This window comes from Corvus kubaryi, unplaced genomic scaffold (genome assembly GCF_017639235.1).
Source record: "Corvus kubaryi isolate FWS band 111438036 unplaced genomic scaffold, C.kubaryi_AGA036_p1.0 138, whole genome shotgun sequence".
Lineage (NCBI taxonomy): Eukaryota > Metazoa > Chordata > Aves > Passeriformes > Corvidae > Corvus > Corvus kubaryi.
The window spans coordinates 257,647-284,159 of NW_024580672.1; the positions used below are offsets into that span (position 1 = coordinate 257,647).

General features: G+C 39.1%; 1 protein-coding gene across 7 annotated transcripts in view; it reads right to left on the minus strand.

Moving 5' to 3' along the window:
• The window catches only part of ZMIZ1 (zinc finger MIZ-type containing 1), a 294,507-nt gene that overhangs the window by 92,320 nt on the left and 175,674 nt on the right, over positions 1-26,513 (minus strand). The gene's annotated exons all lie outside the window — the stretch shown is intronic.

Genomic DNA, 26,513 nt, shown 5'->3' on the forward strand with positions numbered 1-26,513 from the left:
CGGAGCGGCGGGCGCCGTCCTTCCGCCGCCAGGGGAAACTGAGGCAGGCGGCCGGGGGCTGCGGGCTGCCACCGGAACCGCTGTCACCTGCGGGACAGCCTGGCCCGGACAGGTGTCTTGGGGCGTCTTTGCGAGTTCAGGTCTTCACCTTTGCCGGCCGCACACTGCTCCCAAGACATCACCCGTTCCCGCGCCACTGCCAGTTCAGGGCTGCCCATGGAAGAGTTTTAAACAAGTTTCACATGTCCAGCTGTGCCTGTGGTGGTCAGCGTTTCAGCTGACAGTGCCGAAGGAAGAAAAACAAAAAAACAAAACCAACAAACAATCAAGCCCCAGGAAGCTAATGTGACAATTGTTTGCTCCCTCTCAAAGGGAAAACTGGCAGTTTAAGTTGTGGCCAGCCGAGCACCAGCCTTTTCCTGCCACCCTCCGCGATGCAGAGACACTTCCTTCCCCGCACAACCTGCACAAAGGCACCTCCACCTCTTAAAGGCGCACTCGGCCCTCTCGAAGTGAAGCAGCCGGCAAGTTCCAGCGAGAAACAAACAAACCAAAACAAACAAAATACAAATAATAATATGAAACTAATACTGTCTCTACTACAAAATTCCTTTCAGTGAAAAAATGGCCCCAGCTTCCCTTACCATGCTTAAAGTGACTTAACTGTGCTTTCCAAACACCTTAGCAGAGAGTCGGCAACATGACAGATCGGAGCAGCAAACTATCATAGACATCAAAGAGCAGCTCTTCTCTGAAAAATGATTCCACAAAAAAGCATTGTCAGATTTCATGTTCCTTTTTTTTTTTTTTTTTCCCCAGGGAATCCATTACAAACAGGTAAGAGTTATGTGTGCTCTCACTTAACTTCCATTCCTGACGCAGGATTTCAAGGTCAGCCTGTTAGACAGGGTTATTGCTTTCTCTCCACAGCCATCAGACCAAGCAGAACTGCAAACCAAATCCTCCACACTTTGTGCAATCTCAGAGCTGCACAAGTGTGGCTGAGGGAACACTTCATAACAACACAGCTGCTACAGGTGGTCCAGGACTCAGTGCTGGGCCAGCATCCATAGTGGACAGTCCCTACAGCCTCAGTAAGCCTTCCGCTAGGTCCTCATAGATGCAGGTGGACCCACGGGGCTGCTAGAACAAATTCTTACACAAAATGTAGTTTCCATTGCAGTTGGTCAAATTTGAGATTCAGTCATATGGGAGAAAAATACATAACCTTATACAGTTTTTTCACTGCCTTTCAGAGTAGACAGATGCTTTAAGGAGGTGTAAATTAAACAGCTAGATTGGCAGAATAGATAGTAAGAAGCACAAGTTTTAGGGGACTGTCAAAGCAATGAGAAGTATGTCAGTAATCTAAAACAAGGACCAAATTGCCCTGTCAATGGAACTGCACTGAGTTTAGACTTGGTGGATGTGAATGAAATTGATAATTGCTCTAATGCTACATGAATTCTTGACAGACACAGAATGAATATTTCTGTGCTTGTTTCAGGTTTTACTGCATTTACAGAAATTTCACAGTTCATAAACTATCATGGTGGTTTTTTTATTTTGAAAAAACACAAAAAGCAGCAACAAGAACATATCAGGTGGTTGTGAAGATATTGAGACTGGCTCCTTCCTCATACAAGCCTCAATTAAGTTATTTTCTGAGGGTGAAAAGTAATTTTATTTTTTCTGTATAGAAAACACATTCCCCAGGATCCTTTAGTTTTTCTCTCTACCTACCATCGTAAGTAGTATCTCTTTGCAATTAAATTGCTCTTTCTAGTGTAATAGTGTAAGTTTCTCTTTTAAATCTGCCTGTCTTTTCAGAGGAAGTAGTTTAGAGTAGACAAATCACTTATCTAAAAATTATGTACTTACTTCTCCTTTGACAAATCTTCAGCAGGTTTCTAATCCCACCCTGCCACTTGAAATATCACTTTCTGTGAAGACATTTGAGTCACAGTTGTCAGAAGCATCAGGCTCTGTAGTTAAATGGATCAAATCACACTTCATAGCATGCAGTATTTTGAAGAAGGAGTGGTTTATCATTTGTAGAAATTAATCATAACCGTTTTTTCTCTAGGGCAAATTCCCAATCATTTTTAAAGATTATATGTTTAAACCCCTCTGACAGCAGTGTGTCAAATTACATCACAAGGAAGGTTATCTCAGGCAGTGATAACTATTAACACAACTCACTGAAGACACGTACTGCTGGGAGAAGCAGGTCCATACTGGGAGGCACCTTTTATATGCAGGGGTGGGAGAGCAGACTCTTTGGCCGTGCTTTGTGTGGCTCTGTTGAGGCCTCAGGGATCCCAGTGTCTGGGGGTGTGCCTGCTGCTGGCTGTTGTCCCAGCTCAGCCCCACAGGGGAGGGGAGACAGGGGTCAGGACATCTTTGAGTTCTACAGGGGGGAAAGAGGAGACACTTATTTGGACCACCTCTAGCTGATTAAGGAGAAGAGCTGGAAGATTTTCAGAGAAATCCCATTTATCTCAAAAAGGAGACAATGTTTGTCTGTTTAACATACACTGTCAATGAGAAACAGTATTACCAACAGAAACTTTCCAAATCTCAATCCTGTCAGCCACCATTTGGCACAGAAGCAAACCACGTTCTTATGGTACTGCTCTTTTCTCTCCATGCCAAGACACCTCTCTGAAGGAGTGGAGTTTTAAGAAGTCAGAAGCCTGTCCTTAAGTTGCGATGATGCAACAGACATGCCCATGGAACACCGATTTTTTGTGGTGAACAAGATAATGATGTGAACACATTCATATGTTCAGGTGCCTTTGACTGCTCAACATAAATGGCATGATGCTTATCTTCAACTACTTCAAGTGAGGTAGCCATTGGGCATAATTCTCACTTCTCTCCTGCCTTGCCCCTCTTTGGTGATATTGCAAACAATTAATCAAATAGATCAACACCTGTAATAAAGATGCAAACCATCAACAGCAAAAGAAGGAGAGGCTGCAGGGGGTGGAGATCAAATCACTCATTTGGATACTCCAGTATCAAGTAGACTGTAGAAGGAGGAACAGCATCATGTTCTACTGTAATATTGTTAGAGGTATGCTGAGAAAAGAGCAGACAAGTTGCTCAGAGAAAGAAAACATAAATGGGTAAGGAAAATCTCTTCAAGTAGCTGTAATAGTAGTTACTGCCCACTGAGTCATCATAAAATCCTTTAGCAATGCAAATTTTCTATGACCAAAGATTTAAAGGTTTATCTCAGGGACCAATCTTTATTCATTCAAGTTTTGCTGCACTGCTGAACACAGCAGGGTAGTCCCTTACAGTATTTGTCTAGAGCAGATTATTTGCCCAAGAATTAGTTCCCTGGATATGTATATATTTTATTATTGATTCAAAGGATTCAAAAAACTCTTTAAAAGGCTTACAATCACATAGTTGAAATACACAGAATACACGGATCAGTGGCCTTGTCGATTTTTCCTAATGTTTCACAGTAGGTTGAGTCAGTTGAAGCTGTTATAAATCTAAGGGCTGCATCCCAGTAAAAAACCAACCTTGTACTTGAAAAAATAAAAATTAAAATCCTTTGACTCTGCATCAAGTGTCTTTCATGCATAACCCATTTTTACATAATCAAATAAACTCATTCCAAAAAGAGGTGTGAAAGGAAAACCCAGTATTTAAAAGGAAATTTTAAAAAAGACCCTTTCACATGATTAAGTCCTATCCTGTTTAAGTAAGGGATTGCTACACTGCAGAGAATTCTATGACTAAGGTACATACCCTTTGATCACCTTCTGCATTAGGCTTTATAAAACAAAGGTAGGGAAGTTACAAAATGTAATAACACAGCATCTCCTTTTTTTTCTGCCTGCCCATGACTGCTGTTTGCTTGTAGCCCTTGGTAAGGAAATGTTTTGATGAACCCTCTGATCTGAACTCCACACCTGGAAACACCAAACGCTGTTTTGGATGCACACAGCAATTGGACCAAAACACTCAAAATCTTCTGAAAGAGACTTATGCCCTATTTAACTTTCAAGACCGTGGAAACGGTCACGTTCTTGTTACCCCATTACAAAACAATACTCCTTCAAGCCTCTGCAGAGACTCAGGCTAGACCTTCAAACACCTCTGTCAATTGCCAAAATATTTGGAAAAGGAGATCTATCTTAAGTCCATCTAATAATGTTGCAATTTTCTAGTATCTATTTCCTTCATTCTTTCTTTTGATTAAATGTCTTTGCCATGTGCATAAAACCAAGATGATCTACAAAATTACAATGCAAAAAAACCACTCAGAACTATAGAGTGAAGCCATTCCTTATGTTTGTATCTTTGGTTCTCTTCCCAGCTATACTTTCACAGAAAACTGAGAAGCAAAAGTAACCAAAGCATGCAGAAATAAAGAACAAAGGAAGAATACCAAGGAAAAAAATCACATCTGTGAGGTAGCATGGCAGTCAGAAGAGAGGCTTTACAGACCTAAGGTATCACAGTACTGATGGCATCAGCTCAGAGTTGTTCCCAGCACTATTTCACCTGCAGCAGAGCCACTGCAGCTGCTCCCCCCTCCCCCCGACTTGTTCTTCAGGCAATTTTAAAGACAGATGCAACAAACCTCACCTGTGATGCTCTGCCCTTGTTTTAATATCTCTATTTTGCTACAAATACTGATGTATGTTTTACAAGCTGCTTTTCAGGACATGGGAGCTTCATTGTTTTTCCAACTTTTAGAAGCTTCTAGTGGAACTCCTTGGTAAACTGGAACATGGCATAAATGGTTTTCTGTGCCTCTTTTGGTACCTGGGCTAGAGTTCATGATATCTCTTCTAGCAAATCAGAAAGAAATCAAAATTAACTGAAGTTCTTTGCATTCAACATCCATTTTTTCAGCATGATCAAGTGGATTTCTAAAACATCCATATTTTTCACTAAGTTTTGATTAAATATTTCTATACCACATCTTGCAAACTGCTTGATTGTCCTCATACAGTTTAGACATTTTTAGCCTTCTACCACTTTGGGGAAATATCTGATGAACCATTCTTTAGATTTCAAACAAATCTTTCAGCATTCATATGTTCTGCAAAGTACTAGAACTTTGTTACAACAAAGCAAGACTTTCAAATGCCATGAGGACTCCTACCTCTCTAAGAAAGTTTCAGTATACACTTCAATAAAACATTTTTTCTGCTGCTTTTCAAGATGGTTAAGAATATATTCTCCCTGAAAATATTTGGTTTTATTGAGCATATAGCAGAAGCCCCACCTCTGGCAAGCTATGAGTTAATTACAGCTAAGCTTTCTCTCTCCCTGATTAACTGTTCAAGGGGATAGGGAGGCAGCCCTGAAGACAGCAACTTAATCAGGTCTCACTGAAAGAAGATAGAAAACTATTAGAACAGCAGCTTGTGAGGCTATGTAGAACTAATGGGGTGCAAAAGAGTAAATGAAACTGAAACTTGGAAAGTAGAAGCCCTGCTGGGGCTCCTGGACACTTCTTGGCATTGAAAATCCAGTCTGAGCCGTTTTGACTCTTCACAGTATTTTTCAGAAATATAAATTGTATGAATATTCCTCATTAAGATCTCAGAAGAATAAGCCCTCCATGAATGACTATTTTCCAGTGACTATTTTCCTTTATCTTTTCCTTCTAGGCCTTCATATCCAGTTGACACTTCTCCTTACCCCAGCCCCATCACAGCTGTGTGAGCAGCTGCTGCTCTGGTTTTCTGGCTCAATTTGAGTCATTGTCCCCTCTGCATGGGGACCCCTCTTGGTCCCATTTCACAGGGCTGCCTCTGATCCAAAAACGGGTTTGAGAGGAAACCTAGGCTATTTGTTTATATCCTTTTCATTATTAGTTTTTAAAAACAACCCACTAATATATGGAAGGTATCAGTTATGAGAAGGAATATGTGATACAAACATCTTAAGTGGGACATAAATGCAGTAAGAAAAGATGTAAAGAGAAGATATGTCCTTCATTACCTTCAGTATTTACATTCTACACATAGGAAAGTTCATGACAGAACTTTTTTTCTGTGCTATGAGTGAACTGTGAGAGCATTAAAATGAGAACGTTTAGGTGCAGCGGTTGGGGGGGGGTTTATTTAAAAAGTCTATGAAAACAACACTGAATGTCAATTTATTCAAATCAGTTGTAGAGTGTAGAAAACCACAGTGTAGAAAGTGCATTCAGATGTTTAATGATGCCATATCAAACATATGAGGGTTATATAAATAATCAAATAGATAAAAGTCCAAAATTACAAATTAAAAGTTACAAATTGGTGGCTATGCATCACTGTCTTGGAAAGCTTCCATTCTGGAATACAAAGACATTCATCATTTGGAGGCCAGCTCATGCTTCTAGCTTTGTATTTAAACAACCCCATGTACCATTATCATACACTTTTTATATCAATCTGCCAGAAAGCCATACAGAGTTATTTTTAGCAGACTATGAGATAAAGTACAGTTTAGCTTGCAAAGTAGCCTAATAAGGAAAAATGCTCTTGGTGAAGACCAAATGCAGTCACTGTCACTCTTCCCCTCATACTCTAATCAATTTCTAAGAGCATCCCTTAATTTTTCCCACTTACTGCATTAGCAACAGGATAGAACTAGAGGAAGACAAGCATTCTTTATAGTTTTCTCTATTTTGATAATCAAACATACAGTGACTGCAGAAAAATGGAATGGTCTGAAAAGAAAGTGGCTTTGCTCAGAGTCATTAAAGAAACCTCTTAGTAGACAATCATTTTAAGAGAAACAACAGCTTAACATCAGTTTTTGTTTTCAGAAACTGGCAAACTCAGGTCTTACTCAACTCCAAACACTTCAATGCCTCCAAGTATCAAAGCGGAGATAAAGGACTCTCAGGCAGTATTGGTATGCTTAAATACTAGCAAGAATCTTAAAACTAAAAAGTTCCCAAATCTACTAGATTACTTACAATCTGAGAAAAATACTCATTTTGACAGGTTATTACTAGGAGGAGGAGCTAGAGGGGGGTGATTCTGTAACAATTTATGAGAACAGCATTAAACCCAGCAAGTAACACAGGTTTCTATCTTTAGTAATTATTCATATACCTGTTCAGCTGATTATAAGTCGTAGCTCCAGGCTGTCTGCCTGCATTGCTAGGACACAGACAGCAACCTTTGCTAAATTGACTCCACTGGCTACGCTCACGCTGCAAGAGCTGTTTTCAAGGACAGATGTACAATGTTATATGGGTAAAGAGAGGAGCAAATTAAAGATGGGTGTTCTGTCAGGAAAAGGACTGAAGAACTTGTGTCAGCATTTCTCTACATTAATAGGACCTTAGATTTTTAACCCTTTACTACCTATTACTTAGGTTTAAGAAGGCCTTTCCTTCTTATATAGATGGCATAATTACATCTTCTCAAATAAAATAATGAAAATACAATAGTTAAGGACAAAATACAAGGGCATGCATGATAAATAACTGTATACCTACACATGGATATAGAGGGATTCCATTAAGAGCATTCAATCCTTCTTAAACTGTGATTCATTTTAAAGCATCGTAGCTTGTGAGTTAAATAAGCTGAGAACAGTAGAACATGAAATTACCAAAACATATTACCACACAAAGTATCACTCACTTTGAGATCATCAATAAGTATCTGGCACATTCCTACCAAATAGCTACACTCACATTTTTTATTTTTCTTTTTACCATTTTCTGTATATTTCTGTTTAAAGCAGTCCATGTATTTCTTTAAAGGATGCTGGAAGTCTTCTAGGCCTGAGAAATATTTAGCAGTATAGCCACAGAAGACAGCCCTGCTGTCAGCTCCTACCAAGCACAGACACGGTTCACACTGGCAAGAGGCTATGTCTTATACTGCCCTTATTGGGCTCTCACTGAAATTAAATTTACAGTTGAGGGTTTATGTGATATCACCAAAAGAGGGCTTCTGGCATGCATATAAACATTTCCTATTTTACTAGAGGATTTCAAGCATAGATCTAGCCTACTTTGAGACTAAGAGCAAGTCTACACCTTGGAATGTTCACACTTCAAGATCTTCTAATAACTACATCCATCTGTTAAATAATTTACATTCTGATACAATATGCAGCAATAGCATAGCAATGAGAATATACATTTCCATAATCTGGAAAATATCCAACGGTATTTAACACTGTTTCTTATTTCTCTCCTGCAACATCACATGGAGAGTTTCACAAAAGTTGTGCTTTTACGATGTGCAGGCACCAGAACAGAATCTTGTCCCAAGAGAGGCTTTGAAACAGTTTTACTCAAGTCTAGAATTCTTCCACCGTGACTGACAGAAACTATCCTCTTTTTAATTAATATGCATCAGTTGAGTCTCTCTGTCCACTGTTACTTTGGTGGGCTGATTGTCCACTCAAAAGACTGAGTGTTAAGGATTAAATATTTCAAGGCAGAAGCTTTAGAATGGGAAGTTTGACAGTGAGCTATTTTTAGTGAAGCCTCCAAAGTAAAAACAGGAAAAATTTGCATGTTTCCTTAGGCCATAAATGTGGTTTTACTTTTTGTTTCATATTTAAATCCACTATTAAGTAAATGTTACAGTTGAACATATTTTTTGGAAGCTTAACCAGACAACTCTATTTTAATCACTTAATTTCTTTTAATTACTTAAAGTACTTCGAGAATACACACTCAAGTATCTCCTCTAACTACAAAAACTGAAGTGAAAGTTCAGGTGCAGTGAGACCAGCTTAAATGAGAGAGTACAATCTGGAGAAGATGAGAAAATGAAAATTTTGAATACTTCAACTTCAGAAGGCATAATTGGCTCTGATTTTCTAAAAGTGCTAAATCTCCTGCTGCTACAAGTTAAGCATCTTTAACATATTTTCAGTTCAGCAGATCCAAGAACTGAGAAACCACAGGTCATTACCACAGCTTTTAACTTTTGCCCAAACAGTCAATGTCAACTCTCCAAACTATTTATTGATAACTGCACTTTTCTAATCAACATTTTGAATTAAAAAGTGCTGGCAGGTTATTTAAGTGAGGCTTAACAAACTTTAGTGTCTGTAAGCCACTTATCTTGGCCTGGAGGACCTGCTGTCTGAAAAATGCTGTGTGGGCCTTAAAATAATTCATGTTGAAATTTTTTCTTAAAGGAGCTGTAATATACTTTCATACCTACAAAGAAAAGCTAGTAGAGTGAAAGCAAATTGTTTTTATCGAAGTTAAGGGAAATAAAGTTACAAAAGTTACATTTCCTTTTACTTTGGGGAAGGCAATATTAGACATATTTACAGAAATCAACATTAATAGAAAAAAGATTCTGCTTTTTGTCAAAGATGATTTCTGTGACAAGGTATTAGAAATGACAAACCTTCATGAGGCAGGGACTTTCCAGAAGGAAAGACAGAACTTCTACAGTGCTTCAGATCTCATCAAAACCATTTCTATTTTCTCATGAGTATGATGTCCTCTCCAAATTGCCTTCTCTTGCTTTGAATCACCTTTACCTCTTTGAAGACATTCTTCTGGGTGAAGGCCTATGATTTTAATATTTATAGCCCTGACAAAATTAGGGTTTATATTGTAGTACTATCTGCACTCTCATCTGCTATATCTTTCTGGGATTTAATAGTAGCTCTTATCTCTACTGAAAGAGCTAAGTTTAGTGATTAAGTCTCCTCACTTCGATAGATCAGAATCATAGGGGTCTGCCATAAACTCCTGTATCAAAATCAGAGAGGAGGAAATGGAAGTCAGCTTTACAAAACCAGAGCAAAGAAGTTAATGAGTAACTTTCAATACCACTCCTTAACAGCTTCATCATTTAGTAGAGAGAAATAACTATTTCAGCAAGCTGAGAAGACTTATATGCCTTTTAACTCTCTTGGAAATCTTGTCATGCTGCTGGGACTAAGGAGGAGAAAGACAGAGACAAAGATAAAATCAGTTTGTCACTTTGTTTTTACACTGGTGCAAGGGGGCAGATGGGAGAGAGATAACCCTAGTTTCTCAATAACCCTCGATATGTCACTTGTGTACTCCTAGTCCCCTTTCAGATACATGCCACTGACTGCAAACCATCTCCTGCTACACTATAAGCAAACTATTTCAAGTCTACAGCACAATTTTATTTTTCCACATGAGGAAAACAGACTTTTTCTTGGATTCTCTATGAAAACAACCAGGATTCGCTTCATTTTTGGTAGCAATTCCTCTACAGAAAAGATTTTAGGAAGTAGTGTACATGGGTGTAGGCGGTTACTCTTGCTTCAATTTTTTTATCGGCTTCCAGGGAATGTCATATACGATAACACTTCTAACCCAGTGCATGCCTATTGAGCTGTACTCTCTCCACTGGCCTCAGGATGAAAAAAAAATACACATACACACACATTTTTGGTTTGGGTTTTTTTCTGTTGCAACTTAATTTTCATTACTGAATACTATTTCCAAAATAAAGTAACAGAACAATCAGGAAAAAAACCTACATGTCTTTAAATTTGGAGTGATTTAAAAGCAAAAGCAGCAGACCCATGCAAGTAGTTTCTATATTCTGGGAATAAGCATGCAAATTCTGTCAATTTATGATGAGAAATAACGAAAAACAAACCATTGATCAAATCAACATTTTGACTTGTCTTAAATATCACCAGGGAGAGAGGAACTAAACTGAAGATGTATGGGTCCAATGTAATTAATTTTCTTATTACTAATCACTGGAGTTATACTACTGCCCAGAGACACAAGGAGGATTAGAATATCGTCATAACAGAAATGTCAGTACTACTTGTTAACTTTTAGCTTTAAAAGTACACCTAAATTCTTAAGACTTTGACACCGCTTTATATAACAGCAAAAATAATTCATAGGCATTCATCAATTAAAAAAAAAGGCCTGAATCCCTATAGAATGCCACAGGAAGGCATGTAACAACCTTAAACCTACTAAAATGTGTAACACGATTTACTTGATTCTGATAAAATATTTATATTGCTTTCAGACAAAGTATTGACTGAGATATCTTATTTCGTCAAAAACATGAAAACATTCTCTAAATAATTACATCAGATTAAAAAGCTGATATTTAAGCAACAATGCTCTTTCAGGGTGCTCATCCTGCAGGCAGAGGAATACAAAGGTAAGAAAAAATCTGTGGGAAAACAACATTTCTGTACTGTGGTTAATGTTACTGAAGATGACTGTGTCAACCAACTGCAATGCAAGCTAGCAAGTAAACTCAAACACGGATTGTAAATCTGAAGGAAAATCCATGCATTCTTTTAACTCCTGCATTAACTACCAGAGGAGCAAGTGGTGCCCTTGGGAGAAGCAACCAAGACAGGGGGAGCAGCCACCTCTGTTGCTGCCTTCTGGGAGGCAGCAGCAAGGAGAAGGAACTACTTTCAAGACTGAGGTGTGCTTTGGGGAGGCAGTCACACTGGGGATTCCTCCAAATTAGACCAAATTCTCCCACGCAACCTGGTACATTTTCCTTTCTGCATTGGTAAATGAAAAGAAGAGACATAGAAAAGAAGGCATTTTTGCCCAGCATCTTACAAAATAGAAGTAGCACCCAGCTCCAAATACAATTTGTTTTATTTACAAAGACAGTAAACAGAGAGGTGAAAAAGGAAAGAAGTCGCTGTGTCGCCACTTGAGCCCTGTTTGGGAGGAATTCAACACATTAATGCAATCGATTACACCAGTGCTTAACAGCAAATCCACTACTTGCCTGCTATCCTCACTTCAGGGAATAGATAAGTGACGAGGACTGTTGGTATATCCCATAGGCAGAAGGTGAGGAGGTCACCGTGCTCTGAGGGGCACTGAGGGGTACTGATACAGAGCACTCAGTCCCTTGTGACAAGAGTGGCTCCCTTCTGTCACTGACTGCACTGCCCTAAACAGTGTCATAAAAACACGATCCTTAAACTGAGATGATTGGTTAAATTGGGTTTCTGACTGCTCTCAGAAAAGACCTCACAGTGGCAAATTGTAATTAATCTAAAAGCTCTTGTAACTGAGTTAACATTGTCCATTTCCACAGGAGGTTCCTCATTTTTAAGAATACAATGTCAAATCCGGGACAAAGCTTCATGACTGTAAACTCTGTAAATTCTTCATCTTCTCTCTCAAAAAAGGCACTAGAAGAAAAACAATGGCATGACAAAGGCAGTTGGGAGACTCAAGACAGCAGTTCCCAGTTCTCTGACAGGGCTAACTCAGTTCCCACCTCTTCTCCAAACCTTGCCTTCCTTTACTCTCTTTCCTGTCTAGCTCAGTAAAAGTTATTCATAGGAGGGACCTTCAAAATACGTGCAGAGTTTCTTAGCACAAATGGTACTGATCTCATATGGGACCTATGAGAGCACCAGTGAGTAACACCAACACTGCAACCAAGCAGCGCTGCATCAGGGCACCAGAAAAACCACAGATTACATCCTTTGAAAATTCTGCACTTTGGTGACTGCAGCAGACAATGTCACCTCCTTAGGACAGGGAGTACATTGACTACAGCCAGTATTTGGTGTAACAAACATTTAGTTCGCTAATAAACAGCTTAAGGCAAGAACTAAGTTTTTCAATAACTTGTTTAAGAACGTAGCATTACAAATTTAAGAAGGCTAGGAGGGATATACTTCTTTCTTTTAAAACCACGTATCATTATAATGAAGGACGTGACTGTAACAACTGAGTTTCAAACTCTGTTCACTTGGCTAAGCAGCCTTTTGCTATGGAGTGGGTTGTGATAAGGCCTGGGTTATCTTGTTACCATCAGGAGCTGTTCAGCAGCACACACACCATGATCACACAGGTCACAACTCAGCTCACATGCCTACATCGCCAAAGTCGGCATCTTGAACCTGGAGAATTTCATGCTTAGGGATTCTGCTTTGACAAATGTTACATTTTTTGAAAGTGTTTCACTTCACATTTGTCGTTTAATGCTTAGCCAGTAGGCTGCGTCCCTGAAACATTATCCCATATGTGTAACTTGGAATGTTTCTCACTTAGTGCTTTCTTCCACTGCCCCCCTCCCCCCTCCAAAAAAAAATCCTTAAAATGTCTACTTCACAGCACTGATACAGCAAAGCACATAATTCTTTCACCAGCCACTTGCACGTCTGCAGATTAAGATGTAACAAAAGAAGTAACAACCTACAAAATGCTACTAACACCATAGTACATCAAAAACACACACACAAACTCTTGTACATATTTTAAGTTCATTTTCCATAGAAGTTTTAATTTAGACTTCAATTACTGAATTTCTATCAGCAAAGGTTTTATTTTTGCCACTGGTTCCTTTTTATTGGTTTTTTCCCCATGGCACAAACCCATTATTTTTCTCTGACATCTTCTGAAATTAATTTCTTTTAATCTTTTGTTACCTTTACCTAATGTCATCAATATTCAATATTCTACCCCTGAAAACCGATTTTAAAAAAATCTATTGTTTTCTCCATTCCTCTCCCAATTACAGTACTGTTATTACCCTTTATTCACAGTCACTTTTTCTCTTGCATACATCTACCCTGCGGCCAGTCCAGGCAAAGACTGCTAGGCATTGATCAAAGAATGAGACTGGCTACATTAATCCTCAATTGGTACAATGTACATACTGCATGAAGTTTTAAAAATAAAAGAGAGGTTTTTATAATATTAAAATAATTTTTAAAATATTCCCTCTAATTAAATAGTAAAGTCACTGTATCAGCTCACATCACTACTTTTCATCTAAAAAGACCTCAAGTGGACAGCAAATAACCTCTAGATAGTAGAGCAAGTGACAACCTTGAAGAAGAGATGTCCAAAAGACTTACACAGAAGATGCAGGGCATTTTTAAATGTGTACTTAAAACCAGCACCCGCTCTCCCACATGGAGTTCAATAAGCAGAGCGATTTCTCACTGTCTATGCATTAAAAGCAGAGGCAAGGGAAAACGTTTCCATCATAGCTACTAACAAAAACTGTTGGTGCATACATTGGCCTTTCAGACATCTGTGGTCTTATACTGTGTCACTTTGGAGCAGATGTTTAATTGGGAGGAAGTGATTTTAAACATCTGTAGCCAACATCTGAGATGGTGGATGAAGACCACACAGAGCCTTGAGGAAATTAAAAGTCTATGCAATTATGTCACTTCCTAGTATGAGTATTTAGGAGAATTTTAAAAATAAACAAAACTAGAAGTTTCAATAGAGAACCTTCAAAATCCTTCCTCTCCTCTCACTTGCCTTCCTGTGCCTTAGAAAATAATTGGTAACAGAGGAGATATAAAGTCCATTAACCAAGGTTTGACCAACAAGAGATATTGCATTCCTTGAAGGAAAAATATCAGGGAAAACCCCGCCAATTTAGTATCAAGCCTTTAAACCCTTAGGGAAACAAAGCAAAACAGAGCAAATATTTAAAATGTAAAGCATTACTCAGTTCTAGTGGGCCTCAGGTGTACTGAATCAACTCAGGTTTAGCAACTACATCTGCAGCATATACAACAGCAAAAGTCTTCCAGCAAGAAGAGCCAGGGGACAGACTCCCCAGAATCCAAGTCTCCAGCTTGCACTGGCATTGCTGGTGATGACCCCCAGACCTGAGCAACTGGCTGCCTCCTGACTTCTGGTTACATCTTTCAGAAGCCAGGTTCTTCTCAGAAGAGCCTGGATAAAAAAGAACATCCAGCCAAGGTTTTCTACTTGGGGAGATGATACACTGGGAAAAAATGACGGGGGAAAATAGATCAGTTTCTATCAGTGTGAGTGGAGGTAGCCATGAAATTCAGTTTCAGCAAACATTAACCAAGACTTCAATTTTTCAAAACCGCTTTGCTTAAACAGAGCATCATCTACAGAAATACAGACATCATACAGTCAGTTACTACATTTCTGATATTCTAATTCAAAACTGCAAACCTTAACAAAATTAAAAACATGCTTAAATAAAAATACTAATTCAGCTTGGTTTTGTTACCCCCTTTCTAGAAATCATTTACTATTGTACTGCACACAGATAGCATTCTATCTAAATTAGAGCATTGGGATTTTGCACTTTATCAAATATGTAAAAATAAATGTTACTTTGGTAGGAAGGTTACTGATCAAAAAGTTTAAATTTAATTAAGATCAAGACAACAAAATGGTAATGGCTCACCTCATACACAGTTTATAAAACAAGAGGAAAATCACAAGGTTTCACAAAAATTATGTGATCAATAAGTATTTCTCTAACTTGATAAAATCAATCCCTAAAAATCTTCCTCAAATGGATGCCAGACCCGAGAGCAGAGAAGTGCTATGTAAAAATCACTCTAAGTAGCATTAGTAAACCACTGCTATTTAGGAATATCAAAAGACCTTGTCATAATTTTCAACCCATAAACCTGCTGGAGTAGCTCCATGGCAGAAGTGAAAGACTTGGAAGAGGCCAGTATGGTGTGTTGTGCCATCACACACTCACTCATATAGCTGACATGCTTTGTCTTGACAGTAAAAAAATCTTTCTTTGATTTAAGCTAAAGACTATGGCTTTATGAAAAAAAAGGCAGCTCAAAAGAGGAAGATGCTGAAGATGCTGTTTCACAACATGCATTGGGGAAGGACACAACTCTGCTGTTTCCAAGTCCCCTGGTCTTCAGCCTTCAGTAGAAGGTATCTGTTCATCTGGAACAGCAGGGAAAGCACACCTGACACTGACAGCTTTATGAGGGGTTTCTGGATCACAAGACTGTCTGGAAATTTCTGTGTACAAATCAGTGTGTAAAGATCACCAAACTCACACACCGAGTACCAAAACCAAATACCATTTCAAAGTACTGCAGTGTCTTCATTCCAGTAGAACTGGAACATGGTTTTCCCCTCCACAGAACGAATCCTAACACAAGCAGCAAAATTTCCAAGAAAAAAATATTGTTAAAAGCTCCACGGAAAACTTCCATTTTTGTCCTGCATGAAAATGATATTTTAGCTCAGCTTTTAGTATGACTTTTTAAATTAAAAAAAAATTAAATTAATTAGTTGCTATTAATTAGCAGTCAAAGACAGAGAAACAAGCATGCTCTCTCATCTCAGATGAGTTATGATGGTACCCTCAAAGCTGACTCAGGAATTAATGTAGTTGTTTCAAGAAACAAAATAGCAAAAGATTCAATCTTTGGCAGCATTTAAACCATCTGTTCCACACTATTTTAATCACTTCTGCTCAGTACAGAGATTACGGGTTTCAGTTCATTTGTGATGGAAAAACAAAGAATGCTGCATTTTTACAGCATGTGGGGGGAAATCCAGAATCCTCCCAACTACCCCGAAACTGGGGTATATGAAGAAAGTAAAAGGCTTACTGGTGGCGCGCCTGAGCATGATAAAACAACCCTCCCCCTCCATGTGAGATTCCTCCTGTGCTTCGAAGCAAACACAAATTGGAATGTGCCACACTGACCTGAAAAAAAGGGGGATGTGGGGAAGAAGTTCCTATTAGCCACTTTATTATGGCAAAACAATTAGTACCATTCTTTCCAATGAAGAACCCAAAAGTTCCCATTGCTATTTGTTGTGGGAAACTCCTTATTAATGTGAAGAATGTGTTTCATCAGCTCAGAAGTTACAGACTTACAATGACTTCCTCGTAGCACTAAAAGTTCAGCAGGGTAGAAGCAGTAGGTGGGTTAGAAGGGATGAGCCTATCTTCTCTGTAACACAGTGATTTCTTGTCCCTTCTCCCCAACCCTGAAAGAAGAGCAAGCAGTTCTTCAAGATGACAAGCAGACACAGAAGGCTGGTCCCACAGTTCACTCAAACAGATCTTCAACTGAAAGTCTCCTCTGTGCAGGTGACTGATGGATTAACAGGAGCGCTTGTGTTTACCTGCCCGAGCTACACAAATGACTATTCCCCTATGACATCTGCATCTTCCCCAAGGAACTGCAATGTTCCAGTTTCTGCTTCCACTGTGTTGTCTTAGAAGTTTGAAGGGGATCTCACACAGCTCTTTGGGCTGCAGTTGAAAGGGCATGTGAGGTCCTGTGCATGTGAGACTGAGGGGTCTTCCCAAACATCCAAAGCTCATGTGGTCTTCTTGAAAACACTGAAAAGACTTATCCAGACCTAAAATGACTTGGTCTGTGATTTGACTGAGATGTAGGTAGCCAAACAGATTTAGTTAGAGGAAACTTGAACTTCATCTAAACGTGTCAGCTTACTCAAGCTCAATGTCCCACTGAAAAAGTTTTTTCTGTTGTAAAAATTAATTCTTAGTATTCCCACGATCAGTAACTCCCATATGTTACCATTTTATACTGGTATCAAACGACCAACTCAACTATATGAAGGTCAGCATGCATTTGGCTAAACAGGCTTGGTACATTTGTTTTGCCTTGGATGTTTGGCCTTGGATGACTGACAGTGTTGGCTGGAAAATAAATAAATGCATTATGCAATTTTTTATTTTCCTTACCAGTTTTCAACCAGTCCACTGTAAATTCACATTTACTGCCTTTTACAGTCATCAAAACTAGCAAGAAATTGAATGTATTCATAAAAATGCTTGATTTCTGCATATAGACAAAACATGCTCAAAAATAAAAATATAATCAACCGTTTGACTTGAGTATAAAAGATAAAGCATTTTTTATGGTCCAGAGTACACCCATATGCTTGTAGTTAAGAATATAATAACTCTTAACTACGTAAATCAAGGAGATAGAAAAGATCCCCTGGTTTACATAGATTTGTGCAGCCACTGCTGAAGGATCCACTAATTGGATTAGTCATCTCTGATCTCGGCAGACTCAGATTAAGCTGTAGATTTCCACAGGAAACATTTTCTGTACTGTAGCAAACATAAGCACAATGAGGTACTTTCCTTCCTCTTTTTTCACCTCGTTTTCCCAATTTGAGGCATTAATTCCATCTGGATATCACCTACTAAAACCCTGTAAAAACTGAGACCTGTGTGAATATCGTATACCCAACAGAGGGTGCTGGTCTGAACCAGAAAGGGATTGTAGTGATCTATTTTTAGGACAGAAATGTCACAGTCAATAGTGAGGCACATATCCTGCTTCACTCTGCCCTGGAGGTAACAGCTTTAAAGGTCAGAAAGCAATGCTTTCTGGAGATGCCCCACTCCAGCTTCTCTAAAAAGAATGTCTGATTAGCCTTTTGAATCAGAAAGTTATTTACCCATAGTGGTAAGACTTCAAACTGCTCACACCCTGCATATATGTGCACTTTGGACAGTTGTTCCCCACTTATGACAGTCTTTCTTAGAGTCCATGGGATACTTCATGCTCTTGCTCTCTGCAATACAAGTATGAAAGACAGATCAAACTGTCCCCTAACTATCACCCCAGAAACTAAAAGATAGAAGGAAAAGACTGAAGCACGGGAAATGCTCCTCAAAGAACTCTTCCTAGTAGCTGGCAAATGAGTGTTTTCTCTCTTCAACTGATTGTTTTTATACAATCTCAAACACTGATACTTGAGATACTTCCAAACAAAGATTTCAAAGCCCTCATGGTTCAAGAGATTGCAGGGTAGCTGTAACAGCCTCCTGACATAACCCTCTGAGGCACCTAGGGTAACCGAGAATGGAAATCCAGATAGTGGGCTGTGAAGAAGAGAGAAAACAAGTCTTTAGTGAAGCCCCAGCTGTGACTCGAGACCTCCAGTAATATAATCTAATCATAATTAAATCTGCCCACTTAGGTGATTTCATTACATGTTCTACTGTAACCTGTTATGCACTTAGACAACTTCTATGTATAAAATGACCACGTCCCCACTTTGATCCTTCTGTTATCATAATAAGTAGACATAGTTTGGCACTTTCATCATGCTTGTATGCAAAATATGGAGATATGGGGGAAAAACCTAAGAAAATCAGTGAAAAAATATCCTGGCTTAAATTAATTAAATCATCATCTTAGAGAGACGCATTGGATACAATCAAATAATGGACATAAAAACATAGTCCAAAAAATCCACCATTCAGGCTTGAGCTTTCCTTCTACTTTGCTGGCTGAGACGATGTCCAGCAAGAAAGACAATTTATACTATATTAGAGGACAATTTATACTATGTTAGTGAGAAAGCTGCTTCCCTGATGGGCTGCTTCCTTCCTCTAACTCCATGCACACAACTTCAGCAGCAGCTGCAGTAGCTGCTCCAGCTCTTTACAGTTTATATACTCTTGGCCTGTGGCAGGATGATGAGCTGCTGGGTGAGAGAAAGGGATAATGTGGGAGACCCAACAGAGGAAAGCTGATGCTTTGTCACTGACAACAGCCCAGCTCTCTCATTAGGAACGGTCTCTCATTCACAGCTGCTTCCCCTTTCCGTACTTCACCTCACCTAGCAAGGGGAACCAAGTCAAACTGAAGCTCTGATTTGACTCGAGACACCTGTGAGCCCACTGCTCTAGACTGTGAACATAGCTGCCAACTGGCATGAAATGAATTACACGGTACAGACAAATACTACTACAAAGTCACCCATTCTCCATCAAAGCTGCCTGCAGAGTTAATGGAACACTTTTCCAAATGCAACAGCTTTCAGTCACTACTGGCAAAATTGGTACAGGTGTCATCAGGCACGAAGGTGATTTTTAATTATTCTTTTTAAACCACTGAAATATCAGTAAATAAATGAATACATGTCATTTCCTGGTATCTAAATGAAGATGATTAAATTTAAGCTTTAGACTCATGCACCAGGTAAAAGTGATTAGTAGATAATGTACACATGAACAAAATGTTGAACACCTTTTAAAACACAAGTCTAGATTTATTTAGCTCTCTTACCTGCTTTTCTCCTTTGAACTTATTCCTGTCGATGACTCAATTAGCTTCCTTTGCAGATCCTAAGTCCCCATGCTGTGAGTTTTACCAAGTAGAAGAAATCTGATCTTTTGCAGTGCACCTCCTTGATTAATCCCTTGTTAATACATCAGGGCAACTCTACTGTGTTACTTAGGCAGGGACCGTAGTTAAAAGCTCACAACCAGCCCCAGCTCATTTACAAAACATGGCTGAAATTCCCATGTGTGCTTCTGTGTAAGAAGCATCATCTTGTCCTTCATATTCCTATGGGGGAAATTCTTATTAGGCCCTTAATGACCCAAGGCCAACAAATAATAGGTTATTTATTTATTGGAGACATCATGAATTAAAATAACCTGTGAAACCAAGAGAATTAAAACTGCTTCTCTATGACAGGCACTCTTCATTTAACACTTCTGTCTACACATTTTCTTCATTTTTTTGTTATGAAAATGAGTTAGTACTTTGCCTTTCAGAGACTGGACAAAGGGATTCATTTCATAGAAGTGGCATCAGAAAAAACAAAGCTGGAATGATTACTGTGCTGGGCATGGTCCTGCCATATACTGCAGAACATACTACATGGAGGAAAGATGCCTTAAAAATACCAGAGATCAAACTGTTGGGTTTGGGTATTGTTAGCAAAAACTCTAAGCAACTTCAACATATTGACACATTCCTTCACCACTGGGACTCAAATAAAATGCCAGCAGGCAGACCTCAGAAGAACTGATGGAGGAAAGGGCGAGTTTAAACTCCTTTCCACCCACAAAAATCATGCTTTGGACTAGCAATGCTGTCCTATTATTCATTGGCTCAAAAATACTGATTCAGCAAAGAATTTAAGCATGTGCCTAAATTTAAGCAGTTTAATTAAGTTTGACGTCAGTGAGCCCACTTCTGTGCTTATAATTAGATATGTGCTTGCTGAAGCAGAGCCCATCTGAATAGAATCTCGTTGATTTTAATTTGGCCCTTTGTCTTTGCCCCTCATTTATTCTTTGCAGTGACTGAAGGATTAGTGCTAAGGTTCTGGTTCAGGAATGCACTTAAACAACTCATCTTCACTCATAACATGCAGAAAGAAGCTAAGCATGTCTCAAAAAATAAGCATAGACCTGAGTACTTTCCTGAATAATGGAAGTTTCATGGTTGAAGAACATGTGGTGGTCTAGTCCTTCTTTTTGTTAGTCTGATTTCTTTTTACAAGATAGAATTTTTTTTTCATTTCCATAAATAAAGAGCTAAAAGTAGTGTTCCACACACTATAAATGAAAATTTACATGTAAGCAGCTACTTCACAGAGAAATCAAACTTATATAGGAATTCTTTCTCAAAGTTGTTAGAGTTCTTGCAGTGTGGAAGAGCCTGCTGTAAATGTCTTATTTGTTCATTTGAATGATGGCCTCTAAACATCATTCAACATCATCATTTGTGCCTTAAAACAGGCACGAAGTAGTAAAGCATTGAATTAATTTAAAGAAACCAAAACAAATAAACAAAACCAAACCAAAGCACACAAAGAAAAGCCAATACCAAAACTGCATGAAGAATGAAGAGAACATGAACACCACGGATCCAGTCATCAGAAATAACAGTTCAAGTCCCAGAGGTAAAAAGACAGTGAGATGCCTCCACAGCACACAATAAAGCAAAACAGCAAGATGAAAGCTTCAGCTCCTGCCAGGCATTTCTGCTAAACACCTCTAGAGGAAAATCTGATGTCTTTTAACATGCCCATGAATTGAATTCAGCACACAGATAGCATCTTTAACAAGCCTTTTAACTCAGCTATTTCAGCCCATTCTTCTGTGTTTATGGCCTTTTAAAACCTGGAATACATGACAGCCATTATTAACTGCAGGCATTCTACAATTAAAGGTGGATTTAGAAGGATACAGCAGTGCAGGGGGAAGAGGAAAATAGAAGGAAAATCAAGAACTGAGTTCACTATGAAAAACACTGCAGAACGCATCACTCAAAATAAACAAGGAACCCCGAAGAGTACTTGTGCTGAAGACACTGCCGTCTGTCACAATCCTGATCTACAAAGCTCCCTGCAGGGTGCCCGGACCCTCTCTACTGCACAGAGCAGACTGGGCCACACTGGGATGCACCACCAACACAACCCCTGTCAGGTGCCCTGAGCTGCACAGAGCAACTGCAACAGCAAAGGATTTGTTATGCAGTTTGCATTAATTGGACTGGTAATTACACGGCTGAAATACCAAGAGGTCTTTGGAAAACATCTATCTGAAATCCCACTGATTTAATGATTTTCAGAAACCCCACTCACAAATGTGTGCATGCAGCAGGATGGCTCATCCTTCACTTACTCAAAATCTGTTGTCACATACCTAATATTCTGCTGTCAAAAGCGCACTGGAAAAAAGTTTAAAAAGGTCCAGTCTCAAATTAACACAGAGGAGAAAGCAGACAATATAAAGAAATCAAATGTGCATCTACTTCATGAGTGTATTTGGAAACACAAGAATAGAGTAAGAATGGTCCAGTTGGATTATTAAAACAATATGCTCTAAGTGACAACTGTCAGTTCTTTTAAAACCTGCTATCAATTTCTTTAAAGGCATTTAGTTTGTTCAGATGGGGTGACATATTGGGGTTGAAAGAGATGTAGAAAAACCCCCTCTAGCTACTAACTTTAGTTTTGGGGGTATGTGCTTATTAACTTGCACATGCCATAAGGAGAACCTGCAGGTATCATAAAACGTCACTATCCCATCCCCATTACTTTGGATTTTGAATTAGCACATGATTGTGTTTCCCTGGACACAACTGGATCTTTTTCATTCTAAAATTTCTGTTTTTATCCTAAGGTTCAGCCTCCCCCACGGAAACTCATTTGTCTAGAATTTGCCAACTTTACAGGCAGAACAGGCATTCTCTGTCCATTTCCTCTGCCCCCATAGTGTGACCTCACCCTTTGCCCTGTTTCTTTTTGCTGCATCAGTAAAAGGAATAAAACCATTTCAGCTCTGTCATCTCTACTCTTCTACTGCTTTGAAAACATACAAACAGCTGCCAAAAGAATGGACACTGTTTATTGTGTGGGACAGATGATGTTTGGTCTGGGCACACTGAGAACACTGAATCTAGTTTCTCACCATCCTGTACACAGCAACTGAGGATTTTTCTCCAGAGAATGGGCTTAGAGTTCATCACTAACAAATAATTTTCTAGACATGGACCCTTAAAAAGTAACTCCAACATTGCTATGTAAGACAGCTATTTCTGCATACATGAGCTTTCTCAAGCATAGTTTTAGTTTTTCAAACTCTCTGCAACCTTTTTAGCTTTATTGACCTCATGGTAAGTAGAGTTTTGGACAGAGAGATGAAAGGCAGCGAAAAACATCACCTATTACAAATGAACACAGCAATAGAACAACGATCCTGTATAGACTTTCTTTTTCCACCTTTGTAGACTAAACGGCACCTGCAGAGTAAACAGTTTCCTTTCATGGGGCAATGTATCTAATTCATATCTGAATATTCCAAGTTTCCAGTATGTTTTCAAACCACAGTCCAAACGTATTTACTTCACAATAGATGCACATGTATGCTCACATTCCTTCCACATCCTCAGTTTAGTTTTGTTTTCTCCTCTTCTCTACAAAACTCCCCTCCGGAATGACTTGTATCACACTGAGACTGTCAACCAGGTATCAGTGTTAGCTTTTTGAAGACAATCCTTAGAAGTCACCATCCTTCTACAGAGTTTACGATTATATGATTGACTAAATATAAGAATTAAACGTGAGGCAAATACATTTCCTCTCCTCCCTAGATTTGAAAACATAACCAATCCCAGGCTCTTCCACTCAATCTGAGTGAAAGCATACATTCGTCACTGATGCATGAAGATGTGAATTCTACCAAATCAAGAAAATATGAGGAACACAGAAGATACTTTCAACTGCAGAAGTCTGGCAGTCTGTAGTGCTGACTGAACCAAAGGGACTGTGCCAAGCCAGACATGGCAGTTAGGATTTCCCTCTGTTTTTCTAACATTACTTTCAGTGTTTGCTACAACACATATTGCAATCAAAGGAAAGAAAAAAATGCTGAAATGCCTCTGCACAAGCAGCTGTTCCAAAGGGATGCTGAAAACCACTCTGCTGTCCTGTTCTTCAAATGGACTGAGGTCTGTTTGAAGCCTAGCTCCTAGAAAGGATTCCCCAGGAAGACCGGCTCCTGAACTCTGCTCAGCTGACTTCTTTGCCCTGACACAAGGCTTGGGTTCTCATATTAGCAGTAAACTCAAAAACTGTTTGAATTTTGGTGTGTGTCAGAGATATCTTCACAATATCACTGGTAATCAATTACCAAAGGATCCCACTGAGCCTCCAACAGTGGTGTGATGTTCCACCAGCTTTGTGTCACTGGCTTGAGGACTTTGCTCTCAGATGTTGCTCTTGTTTCTCGTCCCAGCTTTCTGTCTCTTTCCAGACAGTGAATGATTCTGCATGGGCCTGATCCTGCTTACACAGAACAGAACATGACACTTCCTTCCACCCTTCTGTCAAGATTCTCTAGAAGGCAGATCAGTGCCCATATCCCACAGCTTCGCACAGTGGGCTTGATGTAACCCAGTGGCTCAAGAGACAGGAGCTCCTTGAGTGACAGCTGTCACACTGTGCTGCCACTGCCCTGGCTGAGGATCTTCTGCCTTCTTGGTCACTGCAAGCTGGGAGCAATAATTGCCTGCAAAGGACCAAATGAACACAGAATTTCCTCCAATAAAAGACTTTATCTTAATCTATTAATTTTTCCATACACTGAAAGAAGTAAAAAGTATCTCTCCCTTTTGGAATATTTTTTTTCTTTCTTCCATTCTGACAGTTGCTAGACCAAAATGTCAGCCTAGCTCTTCTCCAGCTCATCTTAGGTGTTGAATGTATAATTAGCTAAAGTGCATAAAATTTTAAATCAGAATTTAAAATCAATTTGCTGTCCTGTAAGACATACTAGATTTTGTAACAGAACTGAGAAAGGAGGCTTGCACAATTTTAGCTCTAACAAAAACCTACCCAAGTCTTTGCTTTTGCTCTCAAGACAGCACAACATTGACACAACTCCAGTACCTTGCTGCTTTTGCTTTGGTCAAGAAAGTTACTGTAGCTTCTGCTTATTATTTCAAACACATTTGGTTGTAATACTAGAAAACCTCCAAAGCAAAATCCCCTTACTGCCTGCAATGGTATCTAGCTTTTCAAGGACCACTAGGTCCACTACAACATTCCTACTGGGAGACAGCAACTGTTATAAATTTCCAGCAATTAACCTCTCACAATCTTATTTTAGACCAGCAGTGCTTCATTTTTCACACTGAAAACTTAGAGGTCTCTCTGGTTCTTTGCCTTAATTGAAATTGCTGCTGTAATAAATACACTAAATAATTTCACTTGTTTTTTCCTGTGATGGAAAGACAGTATCTTCCAGAGTGAGCAAGATTAATGTCTTTTGGGTCTGACCAGGCAGTCATAAGGGAAACCATCACACATGAACAAATACCCTGCTTTGTACGCAGATGTTCAGTGTTCAATTTATTTCCTCAGGAGCAGCCCCTGTTCAGCCTTCTATTATTAAGTTCAGAGCCAAGTCAGCCATACTTGCCTTTAAAAATGTTTAAATTTATGTTTCCCTTGAGAACTTGCTTTAGAAGATACATATTTTGAACCATTCTGTGAACCTGAAACTAAGGATCGATGTCTGTGTCTGCAGGTTTGAATCTACAGAGCCCTAAGCAGGGTGCTGGGAAACAACAGCACAGGCAGGCAGGATTTAAAAATCTGTAACTTCTATCCACTGACATTAGTAGCCCCAGCATACTTGAAGTGCAGGCATCTCTCAAAGAAATAAGGAATGTATTGAAGGGGGTTGAATTAATCATTAGTTTGATCACATATTTCATAGGAGCTAACATCCTGCATGAAATGCTACTGGCTTTAGTTTTGCTGAGAGGGAATCTCAGAAGTTGAGTAGATACTCAGTTCATACAAAACATGAAACACTGATTCTTTGTAACAGTGCATAAAAGAAACACACACAGCAGCAAAGCAGAGGTACAACTGAGATATCTACTAGACAGACAGACAAGAGTCAAAAAGATTTGCTTAGGACTGCACAGTATCCAGGCATTTCAGTGCTTGGTCATTTTATCCTTCCAGCACATTACAAAGGCTTATCTATGAGCTTCAACCCCAAAAACAACTGCATCTATGGGGAAGTCTTTTAGTAGAGACACACTCACAATCATGCATTTGTTTCTTGGACTTGACATCCAGACCTTCCTAAAAGCCTGGTATAAGTCATAGAAATGAGATACAAAACTACTTAAGCTTCTAGTTAGATTCACACCTTTTGGAGTTTATTATTGTTAAATTACTAAACTTCATGAGGAAAATCTTATCTCTTCTATTTATTCCTCGAGTCAGGTGTTACTGGTATCTGCTACAAAGCATGATTCACCTTACACAGAAGTGTCAGGAATAAAGTCTGGATTTATTAGGATATTCACAGAAGTGTCTCACAATGACATGTATGGTTGCAGTTTTCATCAGACTACCAAAAAATAAAAAGGGAATTATTTACCTTGGCATCCAGAAAACCTGCAGAGGAAAGCAAACCTGGTGGTTTTCTTTACATGTTTTACTGACAGTAAAAGTAGGTAGAGACAAAAACAATCCC